General features: G+C 38.1%; 1 protein-coding gene and 1 long non-coding RNA gene across 2 annotated transcripts in view; one reads left to right on the forward strand and one right to left on the reverse strand.

Moving 5' to 3' along the window:
- LOC147018873 (uncharacterized) overlaps nucleotides 1-21817 on the forward strand; it is a 405228-nt gene that overhangs the window by 36920 nt on the left and 346491 nt on the right. The gene's annotated exons all lie outside the window — the stretch shown is intronic.
- On the reverse strand, nucleotides 15531-20336 carry LOC147018874 (uncharacterized). The gene is made up of 4 exons (XR_015062561.1): nucleotides 16555-20336; nucleotides 16352-16463; nucleotides 15994-16051; nucleotides 15531-15698 (listed from the first exon to the last, which is right to left on the reverse strand). It is a non-coding gene; the product is annotated as an uncharacterized LOC147018874 (long non-coding RNA).

Below are 21817 nucleotides of genomic sequence, written 5' to 3' on the forward strand. Positions count from 1 at the left end.
ACACATGGAGGTCTTGCAAAGCCTGACTGATTGTTGCCGAACTGTAGACCCGGGAGAAGGTATCTGCAGCAGGGTTTTCTTTCCCGGGCCGGTAAACAATGTCGTACCTGTAGCAAGCTAGGTCTATCCGCCATCTCATAATTTTTTCATTCTTAATTTTCCCGTTATTTTTCCCATCAAACATGAAAGCCACGGATCGTTGGTCCGTAACGAGCGTGAAGTGGTTTCCCAGTAAATAATGTCTCCATTTCCGCAGCGCCGACGATGGCGTACGCCTCCTTCTCTATTGCCGAGTGTCTCTGCTCGCTTCTAGAGAGAGTTCTCGAGAAGAAAGCGACCGGCCGCCCAGACTGATTAAGTGTAGCAGCTATGGCGTGATCTGAAGCGTCGGTCTCCACCACGAAGGGCACCGAGCTGTCGATCGATAAAACCACGGACTTACTGATATCATCCTTGAGATCGTGGAAAGCTTTTACGACAGCGGCATCTGGTGGAAAGTTTTTGCAATGCACTAGGGGATGTATTTTCTCGGAGTATTGCGAAAATCCATCTTGCATAGTAAGCGAACATCCCGATCACCCGGCGCATTGTTTGCAAGTCCTGAGGTGGTGGAAGCTCACGGAGCGGGCGCAATCGCTCAGGATCAGGCTTAATTGTGCCGTCGGCTATTGTGTAGCCGAGAAGGTCAATTGACCTTGCCGAGAATACGCATTTCTCGCGGTTGAGAGTCAGATTATATTTTCCAGCAATGCTCAAGAATCTGTCCAGATTCCTATCATGTTCCCTCTGATCCCTACCGCACACTGTGACATTATCCACGTAAACAAAAGTGTCTTCGAGGTTTTCATCTGAGATGATGTCGTCCATAACCCGTTGGAAGCAAGCTACCCCATTCGTGACACCGAAAGGTATCCTTCTGAACTGGTAGAGGCGCCGCCCTGCCTGGAATGCAGTGTACGGTTTGTCTTCCTCTCGGATGGGAATTTGATGATAGGCGCTTCGCAAGTCGATGGTACTGAATACCTTATAATTGGCCACGCGTTCGACCATCTCATCTATGCGCGGCAGGGGGTAGGCGTCGAGTTGGGTGAAGCGATTGACTGCTCCGGAATAATCGACAACCATCCGTTTCTTATGGTTCTGACTGCTGGTTACTAACACCTGTGCGCGCCATGGCGAATCGCTCGGTTCTATAATTCCCTCCTCCAGTAATCGCTTGGTTTCCGAAGTGATGAAATTCATGTCAGCAGTGGTATATCGCCGCGATTTGATCGCTATCGGTTTGCAGACCGGCGACAAGTTAGCGAACAGCTGGGGGGACGTCACCTCCGCGGTGGTCAACGCATTTAAAATTAGACGAGGCTTGCTTCCTCCAAAGGGTATTTCGACGCTCGTGTGCTGCTTGAGGACATTATGACCCAGAATTACGTCTGCGCACAAATCACGAAGCACCAGCACCTTTACATCCCGATGCGTGTACCATTTTACGTCCAATTCAACATTGCAGTACCCTCGTACGCGGGATTGTAGTGAGGTGGCGGCCATGCATACCGTATTGTCAGTCGGGTGGATTACCCATTTCCTGCCCTTCACTAGCGAGCTGTTGACGAAACTTTCAGAGCTTCCGGTATCAATCAGTGCCTCAGCCATATGCCCGTTAATTCGTACGTTGATGATAGCCTTGGATAGATTCCCCGGGGAGGCTGCAGTCAATTTATTTTGCGAGTAGAGAGCCGCAGAAGTGGGTTTATTCCTCCTTAGAGTAGATTTACATACCCTGGCATAATGCCCTTCTTGTCGCAATTCATGCATGTGGCATCTCTGGCGGGACATTTTTGACGAGGATGCCTTTTGTACCCACAAAAGAAGCATTTACCGACCGGAGCAGTTGCTGAGGAGTTTGAAGAGGTCTGGGTATCCGGCTCCTCGGGTGTTTCTCCATCCCTCATGTCTGGCTGTGTCTGTGCCAGTGGGGTTCCTTGGGTTCCCATCGTAGCAGCGTTCATGAGCAGCATCGGTGTCCCAAATGACTCAGATTGCTGCTGAGCCGTATCCATCGCTCGAGCCTGATCGACTACCTTGTCAGAGTGGGTTGCGCTTTCTCTAGTGGCGTTGCCGTATGTGGGCTGATCTGAGTCCTTGGATGAATGCCTCCCGGGTCGCTTCCTTTCGGTGTTCCTCGGCGCTACCGCCCGGAAGCTGCAGTCTTTTCCCAGCTGATTCAGAGCTTGCAGGAACTGATCGATTGTCTCCCCGGCTGCTTGCTTGCGTGTGTTGAGAAGATGTCGTATGTATACCTCGTTCTTGGGCTTCACGTAGAGCGCCTGCAGCACGTCGATCGCTGCCCGTAACTGTCGCACCCCGAGAAGAGCCTGTACACGCCGGGCGAGACATGATTCACGAGAGCGGCAAATTTGTCAGCTCCCTCCGCGATGATGGTCAGATAGTGTGAGAAGGAGCAGAACCAATGTGACCATTTCATTTCTGCGTCAGTAGCGTCGGGTCTGCGTCGAACCTCTCTGGTTTGTAGATCTTGTCCATCTTTGGTTGAGAGAGCCGAGAAAATCAAATGGAATAAATTGAAATGAGAGCGAGAGATGAACCTTCAGAGTTTAGGCTTTATTCCATTTGATTGGAGCCGCTTCTGTGGGCACACCAGGAAATACAGGTTCAGCTAGGAGTACATAAGCAGTAACGTATACATGTGCGGTTAACCATTGCAGACTAAATCCGCGTAAGCACGGAGTTCGATATAATCTCCATTCTCACCAGTCAATGAGCACCTTCAGTTAACGAGCATCAAGTGGACAGCCGATGTCAATAGCAATGCCCCGGGGACAATCACTCGTGCCGCAGAGAGACATCCCCTTATACGCGAGATGCACAACATGTGATCCCGCGTCATGTCCCTCGATTCACGTTAATTCACCACAAGCACCAAGCCAGAGGGGAGAGCAGTACTCCATCAGGCTGCGGATGAAAACTTTATTTGTGGTCAGGAGCTCAGGTGGACCGAGGAAGGACTTTGCACGACGGAGGATTTCCAGTTGACGACTCGTTTTGGAGGCCAGGTTAGAAATGTGGCTTTACCAGGAAAGATCATGGCAGATAGTGAGACCCATAAGCTTGAAAGGACTTCTTCCAGAGGGTTGGAGAGAAAGTGGATGGGGTTTTTTCCAAACGGTCCTTTCGGAGAGATATAGTGAGAGTGTGAGATTTGTCCGGATTGAAAGAAATGTTACACGTGTTGGACTAGTTTGTGAAATTACCAAGAACTGCAGAGAGGGAAGAAGCTGCTGTTTGCTGGTCTGTGGGATGTCAGATGGTATGGCAGAGGGTGGAGAGTAGGGTGAATATACTGGTTCTGGCTCACTTTTCCCCATGTAAATGAATGGGGGATTTTCAGCGAATCATATTTTTTTCCCCTAAAAATAAACCCCCTTTTTATCCCAAGGTATATTTATTTGTCTCCCCTTTTAACCTGGGGACACTTTTTTTTCAAATAATCCATGCAATAAGATAAAGATTTGTTCAAGTACTAAAGTGGTAATGTGATTTGTTAAAGGTGATTCGAAAGAAATATCTGAAACGTCTAAGCCTCGGGACACTCTTTCTCAAATAACCGATGCATATTGTTTAGCTCACTCATTGAACCTATAAAGATTTGTTCATTCTCAAATTCCTTCAATAGTTTAATTTTCTTTGCACAATAATCCCCATCTAAAACATTGAAAAACAAAACATTTGAATCTTTATATTTTTTAAGATACCCCTTTTGTGCCATTACGAAATGATAAACTTCTCTTAATGCTCTTGTTTGACCACCTCCTGAGCCACATATCATTTTGAGATTATAGTAAATTTTTTTCATTGTTCAATTGATAACCATCAAAGTTTTCAGTCCATTCAAGGATATTCATTTTTTTCTTTACATCCTCTAACTTACTACTTTTTAAATTGATTCGCTTATTTGTTTTATTTACCTTTGTTTTAGTTATTTTTTCAATAAGACTTATTTGATATTTTTCACATTCATTATGTTTTCCATTTATATACCAAGACTGAGATTTTCTCCACTCTTTAGTTTGATTAATACTTGGTTTGACCATTTATATATTGCAAAAAACAAGCGGTAGCCCTTAAAAAACCCTAACCCATCTTCCCATCGTTAAAACACAATCTATTCTATTCACTCTATCATACAATATCCATATGGAACACAATCTATTCCATTATCTAAAATAAATATCTTATCATCAAAGGCTCTTAATGCCTTTTTATATACTTCTTCACTATATATGTTATGTTTATAACTTCTTATTGTATTCATTTTCCTATATTCTTCTTTCTTATTCATCAAACAATTATAATAATTTCTAAAAGTTATTGATTTCTTTATTACATATTTCTTTATTCCCTTTAACCTCTTATCAATCTGATCACCATACTTATAAGCATATGCCTTTGCTCTCAATCCAATAAACTCACTCATTACTTTTCCACCCAACTCATCCTTAAACTTACCAATAACCTTTTCATTCTTTTTGGAAAATAACTCACTCTTCTTGCTGAAATTACTTGTATCATATACTCCAATATTTTTCTTCATATCTTTATAAACATCATCAGTTTTTATATCTAGGATAAAACTATCACTGTCCATATACAACAATGAAACATTTTCACCATACTCTTTCTTTAAGTCATTATACAAATAATCACACATCAATATCTTTGATAAATCAAGAACTGCTGTTCCAATATAAATTGGTTTATCCATTACAACACTTTCCTTTTTCATATGAATTGCAGAAAAGTTCTCTGAAAAAACCTCTTCTCTCTCAAAACTTGGTTTATTTATCAATCTCGAAGCTTCTTTCCAAGATGTTGCGAATCTAATGTTTTGCCTGTTTCTAACATTTTCCATAGTCTTTCCAAATACAGCATTATTCATTAATTTATAAAAGTCCCCTTCAAATTTTACTTTTGGATTTGCTCTCATATCTGTATTGAATTGAATATACTTTTTCACCCAAGGACTTTGTTTAAATTTTAAAACTCTATGAATTTTAGCTACTCTCAATCCTTCTCTCAAAAACTGTTTTAAGCTTCTCTGATGCAAAACATATCCCTCTTTATCATAGAATGTTGTTAATAACTTTTCTGTTGATTTGCCTTTAATATTAAAACTTTTATGATAATCACTGAACCATTCTTTCTTTGGGGTTTCTTTCTCACATGCAAAAGGAAGGTCTTTATGCTTATTATGAAGATCACTCGGGTACCTCAAATCAACTTCAAAATAATAACCTTCTTCTTCGTCATTCAATTCCTCTTGAGAAGAAATAACAATATTCATCAAAGCCTTTTCATAATCCTTTTCTTCCACCCACTCTAATTTACCATAAGGCAGAGATTGAGACATTGCCCATCCATACAAATTATTAGCATCAAAGTACATCAAATAATTACTATCTTTTTCACTATCATAATTTGGAAGATATTTATTATTTGCTTCAGCATATCTTTTTGAACATACTTGTGATATTCCACCTCTCTTGGACTTCTCAATCATCAAAAAAGCATATCTACAATAGATCATTTTAAAATTACCTTTAATATAAAAAATGTTGTCGTTGAATCTGGTAATGAAAAAAAAGTATATCGATATCGATGGTAATATTATTAAATATGAGTCAATATACAACTGAAAGTATAGATGAATTTCAGTTTAAGTAAAGTTTTACTTTATAAATATGCTAGACTTTCCTGATTCTCCATATGACAAATTTGAGAATTGTCCTGCGTGTGAAAGACGGGGATTAAACACAGAGTCAAAAGCCTATAAACAATGTATATTCTGTGATTATCTTCTAATTAATGATAATAAAAATATAAAAAGGAAAATAATTCTTTTAGATTTACACCAAAAATGAATTACTTTACAAGATTGATTAGAGAAATGAATGTAAAGTATGAGGGTGATAACACACCTTTCCTTACAAGGGAAGAAACTGAACGTATTAGAGAAATGTTCAAAGGATTGATGTTATATATTATTCATGGATGTGATTTTCAGGGAAATATCAACACAAGATATTGTATAAATAAAATAATGGATTATCTTGAAATTAAACCTGAACTTAGGATAAAATATAGAGTTTCTAAAAAAGCCAATAATAAATTAAATAACCTGTTTTCCAAATATATAAATGAATGATTTTTTACCCATTTGGGAAAATAAGATAAAATTTAACAACCATAAAAATCTCCCAAATTCATAAAGATGTCTCATAGTTGGTTAAAGTGGATGTGGAAAAACCTGCTTACTTTTAAAGATGCTCCTCACTCCCAACTTTTTAGATTATGATAATTTAATAATTTTCACAAAGTCGAGTTTTCAACCAGAGTATCAACTACTCTCACAAGGATTTAATGCTGGTCTTCAAAAAGAAGATATAATCGGTTTATTTAAACGTCAAAAAAACCTGAATGATTATGACATTGAAGATATAATTCAACTATTTTGTGATACACAGAGATGTAAAAAGAAATCAAATCCGATAACTTGTATTCTTAGTGATAATACGGATGATATACCGTCTCCCCAAGATTTGGATAAATCAAAAAAGAATCTCGTTATCTTTGATGATTGTGTTAATGAGAGAAACCAAACGGTAATGGACAGCTACTACACAAGAGGGAGACATTCTTCTTGTAATTGTATTTATCTTAGTCAATCGTACTTTCAACTTCCTCGTCGTTCCATCAGAAACAATGCTAATACTTTTATTTTATTCAAGTTAAATTCAATAGATATCAATAATTTTTGGAGAGATAATTGTTCTACATTATGTAGTAAAAAGAAATTTGAGGATTACATGAAGCACACGACTGAAAAATATAAATATATTGTTGTGAAACAAGATGAGATATTAAGGGATATATTTTTTGTTTTATAAACAATTACATATATAAATGACAACTATTATTGTAAATCTTGAGGGTAAATCTGCTTCTGGAAAAAAACTTTCATAAATCAAGGTTCTTGTGTAGTACAAATGAGAATATTGTAAATTTACTTAAAAAACACCCCGTGATATGCATTGTATCAACAACAACTAGAGCAATAAGACCTGGAGAAGTAAAAGGTGAAGATTATCACTATATTTCAGTGGAGGAACATATGCGATTGAGGAATGAAGGTCAAATATTTGAGGAGGTTTCTCTTGGTATAACAAAATATTCACATTGTAAGAGTGAGTTAAGGGAACTAAAATCTGGTGGTCTTGGGATATTAGAAACTAATCCAGAAGGAACGAGACAAATTATTAAACATCTGAGCGGAGTGAAGATTTTATCATTCGGTTTTGATGTTGATGAAGAAACTCAACGCAAACGTATGAAAAGCAGAGATGCAAGTATTAGTGAAGAAGAAATTACAACTCGCATTAATGTTAATAAAAAATTTGATGAAATATTTAAAGAAAAGGATTTATTTGAACACATCTACTTGAATGATGAAGAAAAGGAAAATTTCCCTGTTGATCTTTACAATTCATTAAATGATATTTTACAATAAATAAATGGATGCAAAAGAAAGAGCAAGAAGATTTAAGGAACATCAGGAGTTGGTTTCAAAAGTTGTAAAACAGCAGGAAGACATAAAGAAGAAACGCAGACAGAAACTAACGGGTGAAGAAGCATTTGAAAAAAAACAAGAGAAATTTTTTAAACCACTTTTAGAAACTTCCCAAGAAAAAATGAAAGATGTTTCCACAGTTCCCAAAGTAGAATATACTCCTAAAAAACTTCAAATGTTAAAAGATTTTGATCAAATGACGGAGGAAGAATTAGAGCATTTAGGAGAATTAAAGGTATATGATGATGAAGGTTTATTTCAACAACTGGGAGAGATTAATCGACCCCCTGATTATATTGTGAATGCTCTTCAAAACAATGAATATTCAGCGGATTCAAAAACCAAAGCTGGACTCATTCCAACAGAACAACCAGCAATATTTCATCTTGTTCAAGAAAAGGTATTGATATTTAATGATGAATTAAGGTTCTTGAGTTCTGCTCAACCCCCTGTTAAACTAACTCCGAGATTAATGTTTCTTCTCACAAAAGATGGAAGACAAGGTTCAACTGTGAGGGATGAATCAAAGTATATTGATAAACCATTGGATATGAAAAATAATGATGATAGAGTATATATTGATCTGCTGAACACTCTCAATTATAGGGTTAGTATTTCTGGTAAAAGTAGGAAGAATGAGGAGAAACACATTATTCAGGCTTCAAGTATCCTTGGTTCAGGTATTAGTTTTCTTCCAAATGACCCATCGCAATTAGTTAATAGACTGTTATTGTTGTTAGGTAGTAAGAAGGCTGGAAATAACAATTGTTTTAATGAAGCATCAGCCATTTTAGACCAGTTGATGAACATGAAAATAATAAATAAATCTCAATATAAAGACATTTTATCTCATATTAAATAAGATGAGAAGCACAATCCTGAGTTTTAATTTCACAACAAGCGACCACACATCTTCATTCCCATACCCACTACAACTTGACCCAACAAAAGAATATGAGGCATCTTTATTGTCCATGGAAACTTATAATACCTTATTTAATATAACTGATAAAAATGACAAGTTTAGTTATAATCCCGGAAGTGGATACAAAACGATAACAGTCTCACCCGGAACATATGAGATTTCTCAAATATCTTCCGAAATTGCTCGTCTTATGAAAGAACAGGGTGATTAACCCAAAAATATTGTTATAGACATTCAAAACCATACTTCAAAATCAACGATTAAAGTTAAAAATAACTACAAGGTTGATTTCACAATTGATAATTCATTTAGAGAGTTATTGGGTTTCTCCTCAAAAAAGATTGAAACTTATGGGACGTTTTACAGCGATAATGTCATTCAAATATCCTCAGGAATAAATTCGGTGTTAATTCACTGTGATTTGATTGATGGTGCTTATAATGATTGAAAAAAAACAAATACAATATTTTCATTCAGCGCATACTCAACCCCAATTGGTTATAAATTCAATATGGAACCTAAAAATTTGGTTTTTCTCCCTGTGTCAGGAAAAACCATACACAGAGTAAATTTTAGGACAACCAACCAAGATAATCGTATGATTTCTTTTAATGGAGAAGTTATATCCATCAGAATTCACCTACGTGAAGTTTTCCAATAAATAAATACGATGGTTATTGTGAGGAAACACGAGTTGGGAAAATATAAAATAATTACAGGGGATGGGATGTTCCTTTCCCCATACTACAAGGATGAAGGTATGTATCTTGGTAGAGGATACTATAAACCTAAGAGACAAAGGGGTGTTGGACATCAATTTAGAGGAGATGGGATAATTGATACTCTCATGGGTATTGGTGCAACTATTCTAAAACATAAAGATCTAATTGGTTCAACTGCTTCTGCTGTGGGAAATGTAGCAGGTGCTGTAAAGAGCATAAAAGATGCCCAGAAGGAATCTCATAAATTACAAGCAATAAAAGAAATTAAGAAAGGCAAAACTCAGTTGTCCCCCCAAGAACGACAGAAAATAATTCGAATACTTGGATCAGGGTTTCAAAAGTTTTAACATCTTTTTTCCTAAATAAATACAAGTATGGAAGCAATTGATAGTATCTATGATTTGGATGATACTATTATTATCTCAAACTCCACTAAAAAGAAGATTACTTCAAGGTAAATGCAATAACTGGAACAGACTGGAATACGAATGGTACAAAAAGTTTTGAAATAAATAATCAACAAACCTATTTGAATCTCTCCGAAAGTTTCTTGTTGTGTAAATTTAAATTCACTAAAGCTGGGAATAACACAAACGCTACACTTGTAAATGATTTCTTCTGGAAAATGTTTGATAGTGTGCGTTTGTATATTGGAACACAAGAAGTTGAAGCGGTTGATTATGTCTCTGCTGTATCTGAAATGATGAAATTTACACTCTATACATTCAGTGATAGAATGGGAAAGGGGTCTGTCGAAGGTTTTATTCCTGATATGTCAACGGGAACAAACACAGACCCTGGATATACTCAAAGGAAAGGAGCGTATAATGATGATACAAAAGCAGAAAATAGTTTTACTGTGGCAGTTCCTCTTTGAGGTATATTTGGATTTTGTGATCATGATAAAGTTCTGTATGGTCTTAAAATTAGATTTCAACTACAAAGGAATGATAATGAAAATCGATTGCTTTTTGGTGTTGGTAGTGCTTTTGGTGAACAGAATAAATTTGTAATTGAGGAAATGAGTTGATATATCAGTGAATATACTCCTAATCTTAAAACAGAAGAGATGTTGAATAGAAGACTTAACTCAAAGAAACCACTCAGTGTATCATACCTCAAAAGAAGATGTCAACACGTTAAACTCAACCAAACTACTTACATGTGGAATTTGGGTGTTCTGGAAGGAAAGCCACGATATCTGTGGATCATTTTTAAAAAGCCAGATGGTGATACTGCGACTGATAAGAATAATGCATTGAGTGATAATGCTAAGGTGAAACAACTTCGCGTTTCTCTAGATGGAACATTTTATCCACGAGATAGATTGGAAATTAATTGGGAAAAAATGATTTTGCTGAAGCATACAAGTCTTACCAAAAGGTGTGTGAAAGTAATGGAAATAAAGAACCTATTTTGGATATGACAGCATTTAAAAGTTTGTATACAATCTATGCGTTTGACCTGAGCGCTCAAAAGGAAACTATAAAGTCTAATCGAGTGGATACTTCCCTATCCATTGAAAGAGGAGAGAGTGAAGAAGTTGATACATATTGTTTGTTTTTGGAAGAAACAGAATTACAGATTAATGCAGATAATGGTGTGATGATTAGTCTCACATAATTTTTTGTTAAATAAATGAGTGGCAAAGTACCAATTGGGGTATATGTTAATCAAATCAATCTTCATAAACTATCATCTTGTGTTCAAAATCAAAAGCCTTGTACGATTAACGTTAATACAATTCAGAGAAAAGGAGCAGTAAGAATTGATGTTTTGCTCACAAGAGAACAGGTTAAAATCTTGAATGACACTGGCTCACTTAAAATTAAAATGACAAAACCAATGTTGAAAAAATATTCAATAAGAGAGACGAGTGGAGGATTTCTCCCATTTCTAATTCCTTTATTTGCTGGTTTAAGTGCGGTTGGAGCATTGACGGGTGGTATTTCAACAGCGGTGAAAACTGTCAACGAAAGGAAGGCTCAACTCCAGGCTCAAAAAGAATTGGAAAGACATAACAAAGAGTTGGAGAAACAAATTAGTGGAAGTGGTGTAATTGTAGATTTTGCTGAAAAACTTGAAGGTCTGCCTGATAAAGCGAGATTGTTAGTTGGAGATATGCTTTCTTCTATAGCACAAGCAGGTGTAAAATTAACGAAAAGAGGTAATGGATTATATCTTTCTAATAAATAAATGAGCATTGATGAGTGGTTGAAAGAATTTGGAAAGAATACAACATCAAATTTACAACTTGCCAAATATTGTAAGAAATTAAAAATTCATAATGTGGTTATTTGTATGAGAGATGAATTAACAAATGTGTCGAAACATACAAAGAATATTATTATGAACTTAGAAGATAATGATGGTAACGGTTCTCATTGGGTTTGTATTTTTAATAGTCAAGACAAATATTATTTTGATAGTTTTGGTCTTCCACCACCTGTTGAAGTCATAAAATTCTTACAGAATGGTGTTTATCAAACATTTCAAGTCCAAGAATTAAATTGCAAGTGTTGTGGTCAATTATGTCTATATGTGTTATTTCAACTCAACAAAAATAAAATTTTTTATGATATTATTTTTAATCTAATATAAATGACTTATGTTGGTAAAGATGGTTCTATCTTTGGTGTATCTCAAGAACTAGATATTGATTTATCAAATTATTACACAAAGGCACAGGCTGAACGACATAACTATAATATAACCAAAAATATTAACATGAAAAATGCTTATAAATTAAAAAATTATCCAAGCCCGACTGACGCGAATGACTTGGTGAGATTAAGCGATTTATCACAATATATATCTTTAAATAAAACGGCCGTGTATTCCAAAGATACAGAAGTGTTGATATTATCTCCAGGTCACACAGAATTCACAGTTCGAATTAAAATAAATTTTTATAAAGAAGGGCGTATCGTTTGTATGAGAATAGAACAATGGGGGTATGATATGAATGATTTAGGGTATAATTGGTCATTTAAAATTAACCTCGAAGACCTGGAACAATTAAATCAGTCTCGTAAGGAAGAATATTATCCACTTGGTATCGAGAATGAGTTTTGTGGGGCCACGATTAGTAAACAACAAATAAAAGAATTTAATAAGGGTAAATATAATAATGGTTTTGCCCTTGTTTATATCATGAAAACAGAAAAAAACAGGATTATATATAATAAGTAAGGAAATACAAAATGATTTAACTATGGGAAGATGGGGAGGTGTTTCGTGCCATAATATTATTCTAACATATATTTCTAATACATAAATGACAGCAAGAAGGCTTCAAGAAAATTATCATTTCTGTGTCCAAGCATACCTTCAAGAAAAGGGTATTCGGTATTTTAATAAATATGTTCTACAACATAAGAATGAGGTATTTTCAATAAAAGATTGGCATTATGCTGATGTTGATAAACCGACAACTTTAGATTTAATTAGAATGTTAAATAATGAAAAAATTATAAAGTTTAGAAAAGGTAAGGCTCTTTTGGAAATTCAAAAGAAATTTTATTGGTTTCCTGTTGTAAAAAAATTATTTTGGATACAGGAATAACAAGAAATCCTGATGAATATATGTGTGATATTCTATGGGGTGTAAGCGATTCAAGGATAATAAGGGATGAGGAAGGAGTTGAAGAAGAGAGGGAAGAGGAGGAAAAGGAGAAGAGAGAGAAGGAGGAGAGGGAGAAGAAAGAGAAGGAGGAAAAGGAGAAGAGAGAGAAGGAGGAGAGGGAGAAAAAAGAGAAGGAGGAAAAAGAGAAGAGAGAGAAGGAGAGGGAGGAGAGAGAGAGAAGGAGAGGGAGGAATGAGCGAGACAAAATAAATATCAAAATATGGAAACCAGTGAGATTAAAAAAAGATTAGTAGTATTACAGAAAATAACAACCCACCGAGGAGGAAAACAAAGAATTGACAAGTCTTTTTGAAATATTTTCTACAAGACTATTGACATCGACAAGATATTCATTTTAATTCAAGTTTTTCATTTTAATTTTTTTTCTTCAATAAATGGAGGAGAGAGTGAAGGCATTTCTAAGGATTCTTTATGTTTTAAAAATTAAGATTCAAATGTGCATGTTGGAAACTAAAAAGGTTTTTGCACTCTGCAGGAATTTTTCACATAAATAAATGAGTTATTGTCTCAAATGTAAAAAGAAAACTAATACTAAAAATATTTCATATATTAAAAGTAAAAATAACAGGGTTATACAAAAAGGTATATGTTCGGTGTGTTGTACAAAAAAAAATCAATTTATCTCCAAATACAAACGAGGAGGAGATATACAAAAGTTTTTATCAGGAAGTAAATTTACAACTACTGGAATACCAGGGGAATTACATCTTCCAGGGTATTCTTTCTGTGGTCCAGGCACAAACTTGGATAAAAGATTAGATGAGGCAGACAATCCTAAATCATGGAGTAAACCCATCAATAGAGTTGATGTAGTGTGCATGAGACACGATATTGATTATGGGAATACCACAACGTTGGAAGAAAAGCATGAAACCGATAGAGAAATGTTGTCTAACTTGTCTCTGATACAAAATCCAACCTTGAGAGAAAAAGTTGATCGGTTCATTGTGAAGAAGATGATCAGTGCTAAATTGAAACTTGGACTTGGAAATTCAAAAAACTTATAGGCTCTAATGATGTCATTAAGACTGAAGAGCAATTAGCTGATGAATTACATCAACCAATATTCACAAAGTTTCAGAGAAGGAAAGTTTATTCCAAGGAAGTAGATTATATCTGGTCTGCTGATTTGATTGAACTCAATAATGATGAGGGGTACAAGTATGCTTTAACCGTTATTGATTTGAGGAGTAGATACGCATGGGTTGTACCATTAAAAAACAAAACAGGTAATACTCTTATGTTAGCCTTTCAACAGATATTTAATAAAAGTAAGAGAAAAACCTAAAAAATTGTGGACTGATGAGGGTAGAGAGTTTTATAACAAGACATTTATGAATTTTCTAAAAAATAACAGTATTACATTATACAGTACCTTTAATGAAGGGAAGGCAGTTGTTGTTGAACGTTTTAATCGTACCTTAAAAGAGAGATAATATAAAAAATTCACACAACTCGGTTCACAACAATGGTCATCTTTTATTCAGGACATTGTGGATAAGTATAATGACACGGTTCAGTATAACACGATAAGTATAATGACACGTCAACAAATATGAAACCATCAGAAACATTGACAAAATTAAAATATGAAAAAGAGATTAATGTCAGAAAACCTAAGTTCAAAGTTGGTGATATCGTAAGAATATATAGGTGGAAATCTCATTTTGAAAAGGGTTATATTAAACGATGGACGAACGAACTTTTTAAAATTGTTGATGTAATAGATTCGGTTCCTTGGACTTATAAGATATATGATTTGGAAGGGGAAGAGATTTTAGGTTCATTTTATTCACAGGAATTACAAAAGACAAAGATAAATTGAAAATTTTTGACTCCGCCCCTTTTTGACTCCGCCCACACAAGCTCCACACAAACCACCCCACACACAAACCCCCCACAAGCTCCACACAAAAACTCCACCCCACACAAGCTCCACACACACAAACCCCACACACGCTCCACCCATATTCATCATATTCACATAATTAGTGATTAGTTAATGAGTTCCCCACACACAACATGTTTATTTAATTAAAAAATTATCCACCCATCCACACAAGCTCCACTCATCCACCCATCCATTTATCCACACAAACCTCATCCACATAAGCCTCATCCACATTCACCCCTCCCACATAAGCCCCACCGAAGCCCCGCCCACATAAACCCTGCCCACATAAACCCTGCCCACATAAACCCCTCCCACACAAGCTCCACCCACATAAACCCTGCCCACACAAACCCCACCGAAGCCCACCCACATAGACGGCGCTGAAGCCCCGCCCACACAAGCCGCAGCCACATAAACGCCCTCCCACAAGCCCCCCCCACACACGCCCCACCCACACAAGCCCCCACCGAAGCCCCGCCCACATAAACCCCACCCACACAAGCCCCGCCCACACATGCCCCGCCCACATAAACCCCACTCACACAAGCCCCACCCCCCTCATCCCCCTGTGCGCCCCCACCTTTGACCCACCACCTCCCTCATCCCACCCCCACCCTACCCCACACACACATGGGGAGGGAGGGGTGGGATGAGGGGTGATGGGTCGTTGAAGCGCACCTACCCCACCCCTCCCTCCCTCTCCTTCATGTCTTGATCCTTTTTTTGAAATTCAAAATCAAGTAATTGTAAACAAAACAAATATAATTAATCAAAATTGAAAATATTAAATATTCATTTGCGAGAATGTATAATCTTTCCCAGCAATCTTCTTCAGATGTCTTGTGATTTCGAAACTCAGACACCATATTCTGTTTTGAAACAAAAAGTGGATTATAATTAGGTTTTATAAAGATAATTACATGGTAATATGAGTAAGCCTGGTGTTGGTTCTAAGTTCAAGCCTCGTTGACCACTAAATTAACACACCAGGAGGCCGACTCAGCCTGTCATCCTTCCAAGGCCAATAAAATGAATTCCAGTGTACTGGTAAAACCGCGTCCAAACTAATGATGCAACCAACATAAGACTACATTCCAAAGAGAGAGTGATATTAATAAAAGAATAAATAAAGAAATAACTAAATAATAATTCAGAAACATTTACCTCCAGAAAATCATGTGTTGTACCACATTGCTTCAACAGCTTATGTTGTGTGATCGAGCTGAAAAAAAAAAAAATAATGAGTCAAGGGCATATATGGAGAGACAGACAGAGAGAGGTAGGTCGAAAGACAGACAGAGAGAGATACAAAGAGACAGACAGGGAGAGATAGAGAGAGACAAACAGACAGGGAAAGAGACACACACACACACACACACACACACACACACACACACACACACGCACACACGCACACACACGCACACACACACACGCACACACGCACACACACACACACACACACGTGTCTCACCATTGGTTTAATTCATTCGAGATCAGAGGCCGTGATAAGACTTCTTACCAGTCATTATAAATGTTTTTCAATTCTCTTCTAAAATCATTGACCTCTTCAAATAAGAGCATTCATTTGATGCACCTCATCGTGATATGTAAACTCCACTTCTTTCAAGGACCTGCCAGGAAAAAATATATTTTCGAATTATCATGATTTAATTTATAATCAATTGCTTCATCGTTCAAAGAGGAAACCATACACAAACTTACCAACTTTGTAGTGAGCTGTTATCTTCATCGGAAGAGAGTGAGTCCATGTCTCAGTTTTTTTTACCATTGGTACAAGATGGCAAAAAGATCAGAGGCCGTGATAAGACGTCGTGTCAGTCATTAAAAATGTTTTTCAATTCTCTTCTAAGATGATTGACCACTTCAATAAGAGCATTAATTTCATGCACCTCGTCGTGATATGTAAACTGCTCTTCTTCCAAGGACCTGCCAAGAAAAAAAAATATATCAGAATTATCACGATTTAATTTATAATCAATTGCTTCATCGTTCAAAGAGGAACCTATACACAGGCTTACTAACTTTGTGTTGAGCTGTTTTGTTTGCGGAAGAAAGATCGCTCATGTCTCAGTTGTAAAAATGAAAATCCCGTCTGGCAGAAACTTTGTCTGGTGAATCACTTATAAGGCAACGATGAGGAGATTGCTTAATCATTGGGTGTGGCCACAGGAAATGACGCTTCGGGCGAGACAGCTTGGAAAATAACTGGGCGATATATTCTCAAATTGTATGAATCATTTTTAAAACATACTTAAAATACCCTAAAATGGTTTTGATTAAACATGTTTAAAAGCCTGTTCGTGTTCTGAGATAAAATATAAACACGAGGCCTTGTCTCACAGAATAGTTCCTATTTTTTCACAGCATGACTGTCCAAAAACACTTCCTCATTTTCACAGCACGACCGTGTCAAAAAAAACACTTCCTCATTTTCATGGCACGAACTGAAAACATTTGAAACAAAACTTTTTTTATGGCGTGGTTTATGCACAAAAATGATTTGCAACTCGGGCGGTGGCCAGATGAGATCATTAAGAGAAGTTTATCATTTCGTAATGGCACAAAAGGTGTATCTTAAAAAATATAAAGATTCAAATGTTTTGTTTTTCAATATTTTAGATGGGGATTATTGTGCAAAGAAAATTAAACTATTGAAGGAATTTGAGAATGAGCAAATCTTTATAGGTTCAATGAGTGAGCTAAACAATATGCATCGGTTATTTGATAAAGAGTGTCCCGAGGCTTAGACGTTTCAGATATTTCTTTAGAATCACCTTTAACAAATCACATTACCACTTTAGTACTTGAACAAATCTTTATCTTATTGCATGGATTATTTGAAAAAAAAAAGTGTCCCCAGGTTAAAAGGGGAGACAATTAAATATACCTTGGGATAAAAAGGGGGTTTATTTTTAGGGAAAAAAAATATGAATCGCTGAAAATCCCCCATTCATTTACATGGGGAAAAGTGAGCCAGAACCAGTATATTCACCCTACTGTGGAGTAATCAGCAATGAGATAAAGAGTATTTTCCAGAGAGTCGGAGAGATCAGATCATTGATGAAAACCAGAAAAAGAAGAGGGCCGAGAACACTGCCTTGAGGAACTCCAGCCTGGACAGGGAGAGGGGATGAAATAACTCAATTTAGGGCCACACATTGACTGCGACAGGAGAGGATGTCTGCGAGCCATGAGTGGAGATGGCCTTGGATACCAGAGGAATAGAGTTTGGTGAGCAGGGCAGGGTGCCAGACCGTGTCAAAAGCACGTGATATGTCTTGGGCTATGGCTCTGATTTCATATCCGGCATTGAGGACCTCCATCCATTGTTGGGAGAGCAGAAGCAGCATATCCAGGGTGGAATGACCTGGTCTGAAACCAAATTGATCATCAGAAATTAAGCCATTGGAGAAGAGAAAGGATTTAATGTCTGAAGCGATGATGGATTCCATAACCTTGCTGATGATTGGAAGAAAGATGATTGGCCTGTGGTTGCAGGGATCTGTTTTAGCACCTTTTTGTGCAGGGCAGTAATGTTTGCTGATTTCCAAGTCGATGGCAGATGACCTTGAGAAAATGAGAGGGTGAATAGAACAGAGAGAGTGAGCAAGAGCAGAGGAGCAGGTTTTTAGGACACTTGGGCTGATGCCGTCTGGACCGGTTGCAGAATCTGACTTGAGGTTTGACAGCAAGCTCTCCACCTTGTCAGGAGAAAAGGACACAGAGTCCAGGAACAGTTGGGTGCGACTGCGTAAGGTGGCTAGAGAAAGTGATGGGTTTCGGACACAAGATTTCGATGCAAACACCGAGTTTAGGCATTCAGCCTTTTCACATGCGGTATCAGCAGTGACCATTTGAGGTAAGGGAGGGGATGGAGGGGGAACATGCACCAGAAACACATTTGATTATATGCCATCAGGATTTGGAGGAGGGAGAGAGGTTTGAGAGTTCAAACTTGAGCTTGGAAAGATGCTGTTTTCTGGCTCTCCTGGGGGTAGATTCATACTTATTCTGAGCTTTATCGAAGGAACTGAGATTACCCTAAGTTGGGGTTGCTTTCCATGAGGCAAAGGCAAATTGTTTCAGGACAACTGCCTCACCACAAGCTTCAGTGAACCATGGGCGGGAGGAAGGGTAGGACAACTGAAGAGGAGAGGGGATAAATCTGTGCATGAGGGAGAGCAAGTTTCTTTGAAAGAATTCCCAGGATGAGTTGATGTTGGAGAAAGTAGCGATGGGAGACCAGTCTTGAAGTTTGATGGCTGCTTGGAGACCCTGCCAGTCGGCTTGAGTGAAATGCCAGACTCGACAGCGCTGTGTTGGTTCTCTGATAACATCCAGAGAGATGTCCACTTTGACAAGCATGTGATCAGAAGAATCGATTGGAGTGGAGGAAGAACAGATATTTTCAGGGAAATTTTTCCAAATCAGATACAGAAGAGATAGAGGACCATTGGTTGAGATCCGGGTCAGGAAATTAACAGATTGAGTCTGTCCCAATGAGTCGCAGAAATCTTTTGCTGAAGTGCCATTACAGGTGAGAGAGGTTCCCACACCGAGCCAACTGGCTTGATGACAATTTAAGTCACCACATATGAGGAAGAGAGAGTTTGGATAAGAAGATAGAAGTTTGTCCATGTTTTTGGATAGTGAGGTGTAAATGGAGTCATCACTGTTTGGTGGACGGTACAGTACACATATAAACATGAGGTGGGAGTGGAGGGGAAGCCGTAGCTGGAGGTATTCCTGGGGGTGTGGGGGAGTGAGGGCAGTGCATGGAGTGTGAGGAATGGAGTCTTTGTTGAAGAGAGCAACTCCTCCACCAGGACGAGGCTCAGGTCTGTCATGCCGGAGGAGGGAGTAACCGGGGAGAGATACTTGGGAGTCAGGGACATCTTGAGGGAGGAAAGTTTCTGTTCGGCAGATTACGTCTGGTTTGTCACTGGCAACCTGTATGGAAAGATCTATAAGGTTTAAGTGAAGGCCTCGGATATTTGAGGTCCACACTGTTAATTAAGAGGGAGGGGAGGAGGCTTTGGGTTAGGCGATGGGAGGGGATGGGGAGGGTAGGACCAGGGAGGAGGCAGGGGGGGGAGTAAAGAGAGTTGTTGAAAGAGTGTGGGGGATTCCAGAATAGCAAGGGGAGGGCCAGATGAGGAGGAGAAAAGGCTCTGTGGAGCTGGGGGAGAGGGGCAGAAGGCAGTTGAGGATTTGAGGAGGTGGAGTGATGAGAGGGCAGGGGAAGGAAGGAGATTTGTGGATGTGAGGGGGGGGGCAACTTTGAGTAGGGTGAGTGAGGGGGTGAATGGTGGGAGAAGGGTGAGTGGGGAAAGTTGAGGGAGAAAGGTGAGAGGGAAGCTTGGAGGGAGAAGAGTGTGATGGTTGTTTTGAGAGGGGTGAGTTGGCACTGAGGTTGGAAAAAAAATGGTTGATGGAAAGCAAAGATTTATAGCAAACTGGGGGTTTTTTTTTTTTAAATTTTTAGGTCAGAAATGCAATGAAGGAAATTTCTTGATGGATGCAATAAAGGCGAATTAAGAGAATGGAGAGAAGAAACGCTTTAACAGTTGGATTTTTTTCGGCAAGGAATGAGGGTAAGGTCGAATTGAGAGCAGTCTGTTGAAATAGAATAAGAATAGTGCATTATGATACAGTAATGAGAACCACACATGTGAAAGAGGAAGATGAAGCATTATCAGAGATCGTTTTTATAATTATTATTATTATTATTATTATAATTATAATTTTTTTTTGAGAGAGTTTGCATCAGATTGGGTAATGGAAAAGGTTGGAGAAAAAATCGTGAGGTGATTGTTGAATTTGGATCGGTCATCGCTGAGGGTGGAAACAGATTGTGTGGTTACGGGAGAAGCACGTGGCTATGGGAGGTGTATGGTCAAAAGTGAATTTATTTATTTATTTACTTATTATAAATAAGGATTGTGTAACATTCGGAAAAGGGAAGGTTGAAGTAAAATTGTAGAAGTGTATGGTGAATTTGGAACAGCAAATGCAGAGTGAAGCTGATGGATCGATGAAAAGTACCAGGAAGAGGGGAGAAAGAGGCAAGTGGTTCCAAGAGGTGTGTTGATAGAAAGGATACAAGGAAGATTATTATTTTTTGATGGATTTTTGAAGATTAGGTGAGATTTGGGAATGGAAGGTTGTTGGAAGAAATCGTGAAGGTAATGGTGAAAGAGGGTCAGCTCAAGTAGACGAAAGATGGTGTGCTGGCAGAAGGAAGAAGAAGAAGAAGAAGAAGAAGGATGAGGATCGGGACTCGTGGGTATGCAGGGAGAAAGGTTTTTTTTTTTCATTTAAATTTAAGATAAGAAACAGTGTTTAGTTGGGAGTTCTGGGGGACATTGGGAAAGTGGGGAAAATAGGAATTGAAGGTAATAGGGAGAGAATACAGATAAAAGCGATCGTACACCTGGAGGGGAATAATGGGTAGGCCTTGAAGAACCAGTGAAGACAAGGTCTACGAAAACTCACAAAATATCACGATTTTTGAAACAAAACTGAGCTCGGAACACACAGAAACATGTCGGTGAGAAAATAAATAGTTAAAACGTCACATATAACAACCGGAAACTTAACTTTGAGAAAGTCGGCAGAGAACCTGCCGTTGCTACAAACCCAGAACCAGAAGTGTTTGACCAGATTGTGATTTTATCCAGGTCTGCAGAGTGAAGAGGCTGTTGCCTGCCAAACTGAAGGATAAGATATGGTGCAGCAAAGGGTGAAGTCATCAGCAAAGAGATGATGATAATTTTCCAGAGAGTTGGAGAGATCAGGAGAAACGTCAGGAGAAACAGACACAAGTGTTCAGGAACAGCTGCTGGGTGTGACTGGGTAAGGTGAGTCCAGAATTTGATGGGTTTGGGACACAAGATTTCGAAGCAAACACAGAGTGTAGGCATTCAGCCTTTTCACATGCAGTGTCAGCTATGCAGCCATTTGA

This window comes from Eptatretus burgeri, chromosome 10, assembly GCF_056783735.1.
Source record: "Eptatretus burgeri isolate ZD-2024b chromosome 10, Ebu_testis_v1, whole genome shotgun sequence".
Lineage (NCBI taxonomy): Eukaryota > Metazoa > Chordata > Myxini > Myxiniformes > Myxinidae > Eptatretus > Eptatretus burgeri.